This window comes from Colias philodice, chromosome 19, assembly GCF_061535455.1.
Source record: "Colias philodice isolate Cphi_HAF_F1 chromosome 19, ilColPhil1 Martin Lab GWU primary, whole genome shotgun sequence".
In the NCBI taxonomy this organism is placed as follows: domain Eukaryota; kingdom Metazoa; phylum Arthropoda; class Insecta; order Lepidoptera; family Pieridae; genus Colias; species Colias philodice.
Window position 1 is genome coordinate 7,659,905 of NC_143104.1, and position 16,245 is coordinate 7,676,149.

General features: G+C 30.8%; 1 protein-coding gene across 1 annotated transcript in view; it reads left to right on the forward strand.

Moving 5' to 3' along the window:
• Positions 1-2,723: 2,723 nt before the first annotated feature.
• Positions 2,724-16,245, forward strand: part of dpr18 (defective proboscis extension response 18) — a 29,927-nt gene continuing 16,405 nt past the window's right edge. The window contains exon 1 of the mRNA XM_089707263.1: positions 2,724-2,894. The gene's annotated coding sequence lies outside the window, so the exon portion shown is untranslated. The remainder of the gene's footprint in view (positions 2,895-16,245) is intronic.

Consider the following 16,245-nt stretch of genomic DNA (forward strand, 5'->3'; position numbering starts at 1 on the left):
TATTTAATAATAGGTATTATCTTTTGATCGTGTTGACTTAGCTGGTAAGGTAAGTTTGGTAAGGCTGATAATTCATATTTATTTTCTAATTTTCAGGACGGTCGTTCATCGAAGCGAACCTTTTTACAAGCAAGTAGAAGATGTGGCAGAAAACTAAAAAGTCATCCTGAATGTGGCTGAAAGTTTTTTATTATCTCGCATATATTTTGTACAAGATTACATTAAACTAATAAAAAAACAACACTACTAACAACGATTAAGCAAGATGTATTGTGACGTTCTATTCGACGAAAAGGTATTTTACATAACCTACAATATGTTACAGAAATGAGCATTTCATAATGAAGTTCTTATCCAAGTTCATTAACCGACTTCAAAAAAAAGGAGGAGGTTATCAATAAATAAATAAATAAATAAATAAATATTATAGGACATTATTAATCAATTCGGCCGGTATGTTTTTTTTTTCTTTTTTTTTATGTATGTACACCGATTACTCCGTGGTTTCTGAACCGATTTACGTGATTCTTTTTTTGTTCGATGCGGGATGGTGTCGAATTGGTCCCATAAAAATTTTATTTGGATAGGCCCAGTAGTTTTTATTTTATGAGCATTTTTGTCTGTATTTGTAAATGTTGCAAGTGCAAGTTTGAAGTCGGTTGTTTTTAACGCAGTTATTGACTTGTTTTGTAAATAGGTATAGCAAGAGAGGCATTGTTTATGTTTCCATAAATAGGAATCAGTTGAACGTTATGCAATTGTTTTCAACAAAACTGTATAAATCTGAACAATACTTAGCATAATTAAGTCCATTTTGAAGTAAGGAAACTTGCCAACTGCACTAAAGTTAAGTAGGCCACTTTGATGACTTTTATCCCTAAGAAATTACAATGTTTAGTTGATATTACGCTCATAGATTTAACTGACAGTACTTCAATCTGAGATTCTTTCATTTTATGACTTTCAAATGGTAGCGGAATTAAAAATAGTTGTTATAGAGATGTAAAATGGTAGTGGATAATGAATAAACTTGATGGTTGTAAAATTTACTGCAATAAGTACTTGAAATATTTTTCTTATTTATAAATTTATTTCTAGAAATAAGATGGAGTATTTTATTTTGTAATAAACGAGCGTAGGTTGTAATGTTAAAATGTTACTTCAACTTTTAAGTAGAATTCGCTCATGTTCTGGACAAAACTAATTTCACAACTTTTGCAAATTGTGAAAATTCTTTAGCGGGAAATCGGAATAAAGAACGAACACATTTTTATTTCTTAGAGATTATGTATGGAAGTTACTAAACGACTTTTTAGTATTTTTATACCAGGCCAGCTGGGTCTCAATTATTTGAACATTTTGCGAGCTCTGTATGATATCTTTTTTCTATCCTTAACTTTATTTAAATTTCATATGGACAAAATAAAGGGAGCCATACAAATAAATAAATAAATAAATAAATAAATAAATATTATACAAATAAATGTTTTGTTATTGTTAATTATCTATTGAAGTATTTATTTAAAATTATAAATGTATCATCATGTACATTACGTATGTACATTACGTATGTACATTATGTATGTATCAGTCATCTGGTTTCCATAACACAAGCGAAAGCTTAGTATGGGATCAGATCGTGCCGTATATGAAAATCGTCTTGAAATATTTATTTATATTTAGCGGCTCTTTTAGTTTATGCGTAAGGTACAGTATTATTTAATCATTAACATTATTTCCATAGGTTGTTATCTAATCAAAATCACACAGAAAATTACTTACTTTCAAACCCGATTTTGTGATATTTTTTTCTTGGAAAATATGAATTTAATATATACGCTCGTCTTTCAAACTTCATTTGGAAATTTTCTAACAAACTTTAAAGTTTTCAGCCTATATCATTTTACGAGACGCGGTAAAGAGGGACTTGAAGAAACTTTTATGTGTCGGCTTGATCAACTATGTAATATCATTTGGGTCACTTTATAAATCTTTTCGGTTGAGTGGTTATACTGGTACTTGGATTTATTAATGTTTTTTGGTAAAATTGGAGTTTATCAGGCTGACAGTTCGTTTCAACGATATTGGCTGTTTTTTTGCAGAGACCAAATTCCAATTATAAAATTTTAGCACTCATAACCAAAGACTTCAATAAAGACATCTTTGCTCATAACCTATACTTTTCTGTAAGTAAAATAATGTAGTAACAATGAGTTAATAATAATTTCAAATAATTAGTAGTATTGATTGTAGATTAGGAGAACTTTTTGATAGTCTGCGTCCTCTTGGTACAAAACAGATGCAAATCACATTTGTTAAATTTCTTGATTTGTTTATTTTTCTTAATCAAATATGTATGTGATTAACTGCTTAATTGCTTATCTATATGGACTGACATGTACTTTCTTATGTGGGATACAAGCCAGGACACTTGATAAGTAACGCAACAGCTCTAATATAGTACGAACTGTAAGCAAACCAAATCACCTAAACAGCAAATTAAATACATAATGTTAAATTTTGAAAATATAATTTTGTATTTAAAAATAAAATTCGACACCAGCGAGCCGTAAATACCTTACCAACGAACTAAATACCATACCAAACATTTGATCCATGAAAAGCCTCCAAACCCTCACACCTCATGATACAAATAAAGTTCTGTTTCCATGTTTAGTCAGCCTGCGCGTACAGACTTCGCGTAGATCGCTCAGTACCACGCAGCCTCTCGGACGGATAGCAGGACTATAGTATTACCCGGACCGTTACAAGACTCATTTCGCGAGTGTGGAGTGCAGTGGAACGTGTTTAAATTAGAGCATTTAATTTAGCCGCTTTATACAGTGAACCGTGATACTGTGATTATAGCGTGAATGTTTATTTTGTTGTACAATGTGAGTATTTTTATTTTACTTTTGTATTTATGGTAATTGTGTATTATTATGTTTGCTACTAAAAAAAATGGATTGAAAAAAATAATTGTTCACTTATCAATTAAATTAAAATAATATGTAATATGCGAGTTTATTATACCTTTCTAATAGGTAAAAATAACTTATTAATACTTATTTTCAAACCAAACTTTAGCATGCAATCAAACAGAAAATAAATAAAATATTATCGAAAAAGCTCATTCAGAAATTCAAATGATTTTTGAATTATTTACGCAACATATACAAATCTACATAATAATATGTGTGCCACCGCTTTTTAGGGTTCCGTAGCCAAAATGGCAAAAACGGAACCCTTATAGTTTCGTCATGTCCGTCTGTCCGTCTGTCCGTCTGTCCGTCTGTCACAGCCGATTTACTCGGAAACTATAAGTACTACAGTGATGAAATTTGATGGGAATATGTGTTGTATGAACCGCTACAAAAATATGACACTAAATAGTAAAAAAAAGAATTGGGGGTGGGGCCCCCCATACATGTAACTGAGGGATGAAATTTTTTTTTTCGATGTACATACCCGTGTGGGGTATCAATGGAAAGGTCTTTTAAAATGATATAAAGTTTTCTAAAAAACATTTTTCTTAAAGTGAACGGTTTTTGAGATATCAGCTCTCAAAGTCGTAAAAAGTATGTCCCCCCCCCTCTATTTTTATAACTACGGGGTATAAAATTCTAAAAAAAATAGAGGTGATGCATGCTAATTAACTCTTTCAACGATTTTTGGTTTGATCAAAGTATCTCTTATAGTTTTTGAGATAGGTTGATTTAACTGTAATTTATTATATTTGCTGCTACGGAACCCTTTGTGCGCGAGCCCGACTCGCACTTGGCCGGTTTTATTTACAATGCGATTAATAGTGAAATATACATAAAAGAAACACACAAATTATTTGAACAACACAATTATTCAATCCCTTATTACCTATATTAGTAACGTATAGGTATGTGACCTGTTAATTATTTATTTCTACATAAATACGTTATGACACATAATATAAGAAAGCTCTTATACAAGAATACACTATCATTTTTAAACAGCATTTTTACTCAGAATCAAATTATTTTGTCAAAGCAATAATGCACTTTATATGAAACATTCAAATGCAGATAGAATACGGCTATATCAGATGCAGCAGAATATATCTCAATGCATTTTTATTAAAGTATACGCGAGAGTTTAAATATCTTCTCTACTAAACTACATCTTTATTGTTTATCGAGCACTTAGATTATTTACAGAAATAAGACATTACGAATGTATAATATACTAGCTATGGCCCGCGGTTTTACCCGCATTGCTCCGCTCCCATTGATATAATTATTATGATATTATAATAAAGGCTATAATATATAGCCTTCCCTGATAAATGGCTATCTAACAGTAAAAAAATTTGCAAATCAGAACCGTGGTTCCTGATTTGCGCGTTCAAGCAAACAAACAAACTTTTCAGCTCTATAATATATAGATGTGTTGAATTAAATTTAAAACATAGCTAGGTATTAGTGAACCAAATCTTGATTTCGCATACCATAATATCAAAGGCATTTGCTAACCAGCAGCAGATATTCCGGTCTATATCCATACTAATATTATAAATGCGAAAGTACATCTGTCTGTCTGTCTGTTACTCAATCACGCCTAAACTACTGAACCAATTTTCATGAAATTTGGTATGGAGATATTTTGATACCCGAGAAAGGACATAGGCTACTTTTTATCCCGGGAAAATGACTCAATCAGGGAAATCCCACGGGAACGGGAACTATGCGGGTTTTTCTTTGACTGCGCGGGCGAAGCCGCGGGCGGAAACCTAGTACAATATAATCTAAGCTGCATATGCATTTTTACTTTATAAAAACGATTCCTTTTATTGAAATGTGGAATTGCTTTGTATCGAAATATATTATACAATCTAAAAAGGTATTGTCGGAATAAGGAAATTTCTAGACACTTTTGAAGTTTCAAAGCGTGGGCTTTCAATAACGATATGGTGTGTAACTTTATTAGATAAGAGAAATTAACTTTCAGATGATATTTGAGTCGCCTACGTAATAATATATTGCCTATATTTAATTTAAAATTTGTGCTAATTAATAATCTTAATAAAAGATTATTAGTTTTCGAATTTAATTAGATTACACTTATAATTGTAATAATATTGTAATATTATATTAGTGTACCATACTGAAAATATACTAGTTGTGGTGTGTGGTTTACCCGCGGATGATCGCACTGCGTAATTATTCTGGTACATCCATACTAATATTATAAATGCGAAAGTAACTCTGTCTGTCTGTCTGTTACTCAATCACGCCTGAACTAATGAACCAATTTGCATGTAATTTGGTATGGAGATATTTTGATACCCGAGAAAGGACATTTTATTGCGAAATATGTACCACGAGCGAAGCCGGGGCGGACCTCTAGTAAGCTAGATAACTGCCAAGTATCATTAAAATCTGTACCTACCGATCATTTATACATCGAAATATTGTAGAATTTTTACAATTCTACAATATTTTATTAAATTGTATGTCCTCCCTGGAAAACATGAGTAAAGGGCATTTATAATTCAATTATTTATTATATCGAGAACTTATCAGCAAGCGTGGTCACAGGTTGATTGAGATAACAGAATTAATAGAACGGCTTAAATAAATTTAAATCGCCACTAAGCCTTAAATTTCCATGAGTTCCATAAATTTCGCATCAAAAACAAACATAAGAATACGTTACATAATACGTTTTCATATAAAATTCGCAGTAACATAATGTATTCAAAGAATAGCATATATTTTCAGTTTGAATACATTTTAAAATATAGAAATCCGAACATGTGAAATATCGTCGTAAAAGTTTAATAATGTAGTCACACATTGACCTATTTCTAAAATTTATAGCTATTGAATCGTTGTTTGAATATTTCAAAGGCGCTGGTAATACATAAATAATTTATTATTTTGTGCGAATAGTAGCCTAAATTTAAAATGAAGAATAACTTGTAAAATCGTTAATGCATGTCCAGGGGTCTTAGTATTCAGCCGCTGATGGGGTCACGGAAGAATTCTACCATACCCGTGGCCCCGTCGTTGATGCGGCTTGACGGAACACAGTGGGGTTTTGGTCGGTAGGAATCCGACATAAACCACGGCCCCTTCCCCGGAGGCCGTGGGTATCTATGCAAGATTTCCCCACTTAAAAAAAAAAAAGGGGTCTTAGTATTAAAAACCTACCTAGTATTAAAAAGAATATAAAAAAGCCTGTTTCTCGATAAAGAGGTAGATTTCTATCGGTAAAACATTTTGTTAAATTGGTCGAGCTCTGTGGTAAAAAACTTTCAAATAATAAAACAGTAAAGATTGGCTCTTTCTTATTTTGTTTTTCTACTTGATTGATTGATATTTCCTTATTCAACAAATGCACTAATAAACTTAAGTAATAAAGGCGTAAGGAATAAAAGCTTTTGAGATAATAATTAGAGTATTTTCACATTTTGTCTATGACGAAATGACATATAAGATGTGTTAATTTAATTATCTGAATACAATATCCAATTAAACAACATAAACTAAATAACATAAACATGAATTTCATTCGATTAAACAATAGAAATGGGAAACAATAAAATGCTAATACAAGATGCTATTTCGGAGATTGCAATTTTCATCTTTGCTTTTATTATTATTTTCCAGTGTATAATGGGCGTATCACAATCTAGATTTCTCTTAGTATTATAATTAAAAATGGTATAGCAAGAACAACACTTTCAATGCTAGTGCAGGTAAATTTAATATTAGGGGCTTTAGTATCACTCGACCTTTCAAAACAGGTCAGTTAAACCCATGTCTCTTTTCGGTTACTTTTTAACATGTTTAATATTTTTCGCGTGGAACGCTTTTTTTTTGGCCAAGTCTTAATTATGTTCGAAATTTGAGAGCGTTGGTAATTGGAGACTTGAAGTAAATCCTATAAAATTAAGGCGTAGATATTTGTTATGTTGTAAGAAATATGAGTGCTCTTCTACTCTTAAATGAAATTATTATATTGTAATTGTAATTCTAATATTATGCGATTATCTGGAGTGAAGTTCATAAATTTTCGAAACATTTTTCGAAATAATTACCCTAATGGATGATATAAAAGTCGAACATGTCAAAGTTGTATTATTATTATATTATATGTCAGCATTTTTATTGCATTTTTTAAGTTACAGACAATTGTCATTATTCAGGAGTTAGAACTCTGGCTCATTAGGACGTGTTAGGACACCATGGCAACGTCGCTGGTCGACGTGTCCAAGGAATTTACATTGAAACGTATGGTACCCAAGATGGTACCTAACTCACTTGGCGAACGATTTGGCAACGTCGCCAATTTGGACATTTGTATATCAACTGCTTAGATACGTAGCAAGCGTCGTAGCCATGTCGTCAATGGCTTTTAGACTATCTATAAAAGAAAAACGGTGAAATTTACAAATTTTAATAAGTTTTACTTGCCTTATAGAATATATTATAATATTGTAGTGCCCATTTTTAATAATACAATTAACGCGTTTACGTTAAAACGGACAGATTGTTAATTCCCAACAAACGTGACAAAAAATTCGTAACAAAATTTAATTATAAATCAAATAGAAGACGGTAATTGAATGAAAGCTAAAAGGGAGCTATTAAATAGATCGCTGAGCCACGTTTTCTTTTTATAAAGACGGCTCGAATGCCAACCTCGGAGATTCTCTTTAAAGGACGTCGTTACTGTACGTTATCGGTAAACGATTTTACTTGAATGTAAATTATATTTTACGCTGGCTTTTTCGTGTCCTTGTAGTTTGATTTCCATTTCCAAGTATACAGTAAACATATGTATTCAGATCAGAGAAAACTTATTTCGTATAAGTTTGTATATGTTATAGCTATGCTTTGATCTATCTTGATTTTAAGGTTACGTACCGTAGTGGTGAATGCAATAGTAATGTTCCTAGTCATCCCAGTTTCCAGTGATAACTTTGTACCGAACACGATCAAGATGTTTATCGATTTCCAAGGATGTATGTTGTAAGTAAATTTAACTAGAATATTTTATAGTCGGAACTAGTCGTTTTTTTATGTTAGAGCAAGCAAAGGAGCCGGTGGGCCACCTGATGTTAAGTGGTCACCACCGCCCATAAACACTTGTAACACTAGTGTTACAAGTGCTTTGCCGGCCTTTTATGGACAAATAAGCTCTTTTCTTGAAGGCCCCAATGTCGTAGTTTCTTTTAAAATAGTTTTCGTTTATCACTTGGTAGCCCAATCATTGTCATTAATGTTACACACAACTTACGAATTCAGAGTACCTAATCTAAAAAGCGATAGAGAGGTATTAACGATACACAAGTGATGTGCCAATATAGCTAGTTGTAATATAAGATTTCCTGATTAACGTCTGATTCATTAAGACATGGAACTGCACTCCAGTCTAATTGCGGTAATGAGCTAGAACTTAGAAGCGTTGAGTCTTGTTTAATGTGTAAATGCTTTGCGTTATATATGCTTGAGATTTCATTTAAATATTTAAGGAAAATGGTAATCCAAAGGAAGATTTTCCCTGTGTATTTTATTTAAGTTCGATGTTCGGTTTGATTATGGTAATTATTTATTGATAGCATGATGTAATAATTATAATAAGATCTTAGAATAAAAACACGCTACAATTTGCATAACAGGAAAAGTTTTTAGAAATCTATATATATTTATGTTTTTTCTCCTATCTGTATTTATTTTGTTATAATTATTATAATATAATATTATGTATACATTATATTATAATAATTATGTTGCAAAATGTATATTATCTTTTAATTATATATTTAATTTTTTTATCTCTTTATTGCTTCAGTGCTTCAGTATACACCACCTACCTGTATTCGTTATTTTTGTCATTGATTTCCTTGATTGGGTTACCTGGAAGAGATGGCTCTGTAGCCATAAGGTCGCCCATTGTGCAATTTATGTGTATTCCATATTTTTATGTATATGTCTGTAATTTGGTGTGTACAATAAAGTTCTCATTCATTCATTTATTTTTAAGTTCATAATAGCAAAATGTTTTTCGTTGATAAAAAGATTGAATATTCTTATCGTATATGAATAACATTAAATAAAAAAGTTTCTAATAATTTCGAGGAAACTTTTGAAATAAAAATAAATATGATAAATATTATTTTGTTGATGTTATTAAATTTCAAAATAGATCTGCCTATGCCTATGCCTATGATATTCTCTAAACAAGATAACACTATTTTTGGAACCCGTAAACTTTGAGATATGGAAACTAAACGGAACAAGAATTAACTAACTCGTATTGTGTTATCGAAAGCCTAATTTTCTCAAAGGAGGCGAAAGCCTGCAGGGAATATTAATGGGCTTACGATCCTATTCTACCCTTATTCAAGAAAAAGATGTGGACCATACTCCTTAACCCCGATACAAGTTTTTGTAGTTATTCTGTATCGAATTTATATCTTCCAATAGGTATACTAAGAATACCTATACTAAAGGTATTTCTCGATTTTTTGATTAATTTATATAATGTTATCTAAATAGGTATATAAAAAAATATTGAATTGGTAACTAATTACTTATATCAAATCAATCACTTTGCTCTGGGCTTCGTGAATGGATTAAATAGTTTTGTTTTCTTGCAGAAATAATAATTTACTTCATGAATCAATGTGATCCTTTTTATTAAACAAATTTATTTAATAAATGCATTAATGCACTTCAAAATTCCAATATAATTAATAAAGTATATCGTTATGTTTCAATAAACTTCGATTATGTATTCCAATTTAAAACAAATCTTACTAAGACGTAACAACCGATTTCCAATACTTACTCCATTATCATTCCAGAACATTCGAGAACCATCCATCAGCTCAGTACATCATCACCTTGACTTATGCATGAACGTGTTACATAACTGCTATTTGCGATTCTAATCCCCTGAGATTACCCAAGAAAGCCTGAAAGGGTTAAAATGTGTGTTTTTTGTGATAACAATGTCACCAAGTTTGATGTGCCTTGAAGAGTTTGCATAATGTTTCTTCCCCTGAATTTGAGGATATATTTTCCGTTATTGATATATTCGGTTGAAGAAATGAATTAAAATAGAATGGATGTAGGCAAAGAGATATTGGTGTTTATGTTTGGTACGCGATTTCTAATACCAGTGTAATAGTTAGTTTTATGATAACACATTAGTTTGCATAAATGTAGCTTCAAGCGTAGAGTGAAGTGGTACCTACTACCTAACTACTAAGGAAGCGCGTACCATCTTAGGCCCGTTTTTCTACTCTATCTTAGCTTTCAATCATGCGAGATTGTGGTCAAGCGCGTCCCTATCTAGAATTAAATAAAATTAGCTTTTATAATATGTTTTTAATTTAATTGATAAAAAGTCTTGTATTTTCCATAAACATTTGTATCTAGAGGTAAAATGATCACTACAGACACTCTTTATATCTTTATTCTAACGGGTTTATTGTATCGTATTTGTAATTCATATTTTCTCCCATTTAATTTATTTGCGTTAAATACAGTGTGCTTTTAAATAACGAAGAAGCGTCTTCCTATTTGCTACTCTTGGCTACTCTATATTGTTTTGAAGTATTAAATTTTATTATGTATTCTGTAGAAACTAATATCATACCATAATATCATGTATACCTAGATTATTATTATGGTCTGGATGGATTTCAATATAATCTGAGAATAATTGATCTAGATTCAAAGTTTCTAAGAATAGTCAGGTAGGTACATATTCGACGTACAATTATGATGTTCATTGATATGAACCTGTGATCAGGTTCAAACTAATCTTAATCTTAATACTATTATAAAGGCGAAAGTTTGTATGGATGTATGGATGTATGGATGTTTGTTACTCTTTCACGTAAAAACTACTGAACCGATTACAATGAAATTTAGCACACATATAGAGGGTAACTTGGATTAACACATAGGATAGGTTTTATCCCGGAAATCCCACGGGAACATTAAAAAAATAAATTGTAAGTTTTTATCCAATTGTGTTATTTAGGAACTGTATGTACGTCTTATATAGTCCAGCCATAGAATATTAAACTGACATGAATTTTAGGGCAGTTGGTTCGAAGCCACTGTACGAAGCCATAATAATAATTATATTAGGTGCTTATTTACCGAGATTACGAACAAACACAAAAAACAAAATAAACTGAAAGTAATGATTTGCTAACAAAGAATTTAATGTTCAAATTTAAAATATTATCCAAAATAACTATTTTAATAATGATAATTGCTAATGATAAAAGTTATATTATCTAGTAGAGTGCCTTAAAATTGTAGTGTTCTCATTTACCTAAGCGCTTAAACATTAGAGGTAAAGTTTGTGTTGATGAGTTATTAATTACTCGGTTTTGCTATAAAATTCTCATTTACAAATGCATTACACTATCAATTTTATAAATGAGAAAATAAAAAGTTTAATGCCTTATTTAATGCATGGAATAAAAAGCTAATCGACTTTTATGTACTGAAATCAATACATGTTCTTTTATCCAATACGCACAATTTTAACGCTTTAAATAATTTCTATTATAAAAGGTTCTATAATCTATCGGTAGAGATATGAGTACCTACTGTAAATTTGTATTGCGACAAACATAGAGCATTACGGAACAGACGTGAATATATTCTCAAGGTTTCATCTTCTCGCTGCTAAAATTAACGCATCAGAATTACAATAGTACGCAATCATCCTCGAGGTTCTATCATCAAATAATCCTTACAAACGGATATATTCTATCCTACAAGTCCTACAAATTAGATACAAATAGAGAAAGGTATGTACGTTCAATGCTCTCACGTGAAACCCACTGAACAGATTTTGATAATATTTGCCATTGTTGTAGCCAAATATACCATATACACGTAAACTATAGGAATAATTGTTTTTGCTTGGGCGATCGACCGCATGTGAAACCGCGCGGTACAGCTAGTATTATACAAAGTTAGTTCATGATGTATTTGCAATATACTGTAATAATAATACGCAATACGTCTATACTATATTGCAGCAAGATATCTAAGACAGCTTACCCCGAGTTTCAGGTACCTCTAATGTAAGCTGTGACCTAAAATCTGGCTTTTGTTCCCTGCTCAAATACCCCTTTGTCTTGTTTATTGCTTGCGTTCCAGTGTGTAATATGTACTTTATTGACTTCAGTATTACGCTCAATATTATGGATAATGCACCAAATGTTCAGTTTGATTTATTATTGCGTTCTGTTCAGATATGAAGTACTTCTCTGGTTGATTTTCTGTTTGCCTGACGTTTATTGAAGCTTGTAAATTGTAACATATATCTTCAAGTGAAATGTATTTTGATTCCGTTTGAATTTGGTTGAGTTATTTTCGAGTAAATTCAGACGAGGAAAAAATATAGCTGTATCAATATTTTACGTACGATTTTAAACATATAAATGTATGTGCATGCAGTTAATAAAAATCGTAATCCCTGTTTGTACCTACTTCTTTTTTCTTTTTTTACTAGTTGACTATATAGTATATAAGTTTATATTTTTGGCACTCCTAAAGGTGCCTAAAGTATGGCGTGTATTATGTCTAACTTTTTATAAATATATCTTCAACAGCTAAATAATAGTTATAGAATAACATGCATTATTAATATTCCTTAAACGTAAAATATCATTCAAATCTTTTGAAAGCAAGGAGTACCTATTTAAATATTTCTGATTGTATTTTAACGAATCGACAAAAAAATATATTCTGTACACAATTTTGGTCATTTAATAAACACCCATTTCGGTTAATATTTTTCAAATTGTCTTAAGTACTATTAATTAAAGGATGACCTTTATCTTAGGTTACGAACCTTTGTAAAATGTCATTCAGGTGAAGTGAGATTAAATCTTTGCGGCTCATAGTAATTAATTGTGTTAAGAACTTCATTATTAAGATTAAGGTAAGACTCCGTACACTATATTAAAGAGACTTTGGATCAAAGGGAATTCACGTATTGATTTAAAATTTATATAGAATAAATCACGATATAATTATAGTAACTTGGCTGGTATGCATTCAAACTCTGTAACTTGAATCAATTTGTAGTAAAATACGACACCGTAAAAACAATAAAAATTTACGAAGTATGGTTACAATTTATAAGTTAGTGATATACTTATCTTTTCATTTTCAAGATAATATTAGATACAAGAAAAATATATTAATAGACTACTGGAAACGTTGATTAAAAATTAACAGCTACTTAAAGATGTTATTATCATCCAGGTTTTCACCGGTGAAATGATAATTCTATTCAAATGAATATTCATTTATTTTTACACTAGACTTTCAGTTGAAGTATGCACGTATAATATATAATATACGAAAGGAAAATAAACGATTGTAATAATGGATAATGCTGCAGGCAACTGTTTACTTATTCATGTTGCGATAAAATTGGATACTAACATGAACAAAGCATGCATTCTTCATAGTTTGCTAAAACGTATTTAATGAAAAACTTTTCCGTTTACATCAGCTGCTTTGAAATGTAAAATTACTCATAATTCATAATTCTTTATTTGCTCATAAACATGGTATATAATATTATGTCGCAGGCAAATTGTATTATTTCACCGTTTACAAAAGCTCGGCATTTTGTAATAATATTATGTCGAGAATTCGTAATCATAAAATTTTTCGTTTGGATAAGGTGGTGGGTTAGGTTAGGTTCGTGTTTTTAAAACTACACAGAAATAGGAGCCCCACCAAGTGGGGCTCCGTCAGCTCGCGACCGTCTTTTTGTAGAATTTTGGAAAAAGTAAATCCTCAGCGTATTACAAAATGCCGAGCATTTGTAAACGGCGAGATTATACAATTTGCCTGCGACATATAGATGTTACATTCATAATAATAAATTATGTTAAAATAAATCATTTTACGTTTTACTGTTAGTTATCTACTTATTAATAATTATTAATACCAGAGACTAGATTACATTTAAAAAATCTTAATATATTTTTTAGATGAAACAAGTCAAAACAAATATTTTACATCAATATTGGGTAGAATGATTATCAAGCTGCTTTTTTTAATTACAATATAAATATATGTATTTTAAACTATCCATATTGAATTATTTTAAGACATTTTTTTATTAATGCATGAGGTTGATTCATAAAAGGAAATATAAAAGCATAAAATACTCATTATTTGCTATCTGTTGTATAAATAATATCAAATTACAATAAAACCGTGTCTAAACCATAAAACATTCGTAATAAAATATTACTTTCATATCGTAGAGTGGTAATAAAAGGATTCTATACTTATATCTAAACTTAGTGAGTTTTCACAAACACATGGGCAGACTGAAAATCAGCGATGTCCGGGTGTTAAAGCCCGACAGCATGGCCGAGTCTGTTCCAAATTGAGGTATATTTGTCGCAGTGTGAAATTAGTGAAGTCCCATATCCCCTACTGGGGTAAGGGGCAGATGCATTATACATCTGTTTCACTGATCGATATTCTTTAGGGACAAGTAGGTGATCAGCCTTCTGTGTCTTGCCAGACCGAGACATTTTTTTTTCTTCGTCTCCACCGGGAATCGAATCGGTGCTACGCTCATGCGTCAACCACTGTACCAAGGTATCATAATTGTCGCAGTAAAACTTGTTTCTTTCTTAATTTTGTTTTTATACTTAATTCCCAATTCTTCGTAATATTTTTCGCACTTAAAAATAAAATACATATTTATAAATAGCATAAAATAAATTACACTTAATCAAAGGCTTTTTCCTGAAATGCTTTCTAACCTAGTTCATTTCAAAGAAGCTATAATTTATTCATAACTCATTAATATTCACGTCAGAACATCTGGCTTTCAAGACAGAACAAGTTAATCATTATGACGGTCGAATTCAGTGTCAAAATAATAACTTCAATTTTTATGTCAAAATCTATTCTGGTGAACTGCCTTTGCTGTCTTTAATATAATAGAAACTGCCCCTTAACTGTAACAGCGCTGTTATTGTTGAGGGTCTGTACCAACAACCAAAGTAGTTATTGAAAATAAATTATATCATATACTTTTTTTGTTTTTATGAAACCTATATACAGTGATTGAACTTGCAGATCTGGATTGATTTTTTGTGCTGTAGTTAAAACGTAAAGATAACCTTGAATAGGGACTTGAAGATCACCCTGCGACTAATAAAAAACTCTGGCAGGACATACACAGGCACGACTAATTACTTATTAACCTGAAAAGAGATCAGATGTAAATACAGAAATTATATAAAAAATACCACAAAGCATATACAAATGTTATATACAAATGACTGTTCATAAACACTTGTAGAATAATTTTATTTAAAAAATAGTTTCGAGGTTTAGTTTGACAGTTATGTAGTTGAAATAAAAACAGCAGATACTTTTGATAATGTGGAGTTTTATTTCTTAACGATTTATACAATATGGCGTCGCAGTACAGTAATGAAAAGGAAACAGACATAGACATATAGATTCAAGATACAGTGTTGCAAACTTAATATTACATTGTCTATTATAGAATAATACCAACACCCCCCTTCAATGTAATATTAATTACTCTCAACTAAAAGTTACACATACTAATATTAACAAATTTTGATAATAACAAGGCATTTACAGGCTTAGTTAAGGCATCCGCCAACTGATCCTCAGTCTTAACATATTTAACAACAATCTTATCTTTATTAATTAGCTCTCTAACATAATGGTAACGTATATCAATATGTTTTAATCTTTTAATACATTCAGTACTGGCTACCTTAATAGCGGACTGATTGTCACACATAATAGTAACAGGACACATATTTATATTAGGAAAAAAATCTTTCAATATGTTTATTAGCCAACACGCCTCACCTGCAGCCATACTCATAGAGATATATTCGGATTCAGTTGAAGAAAGACTTACTGAACATTGTTTCTTTGAGCACCAAGAGACTAAACAATTATTAAACATGAAACAGAAACCGGTGGTAGATTTCCTATCAACTAAATCTCCACCCCAGTTAGCATCACAATAACCTATGAGTTTACTATTATTATTACATTTGTAAACAAGTTTATAATCTAAAGTATATCTTATATATCTTAGCACTCTCTTTAATGATGACAATAACATATTATTAGCTTTATTTTGATACCTACTAAGGATAGATACAGATATACATAAATCAGGTCTTGTACCACATGCTGC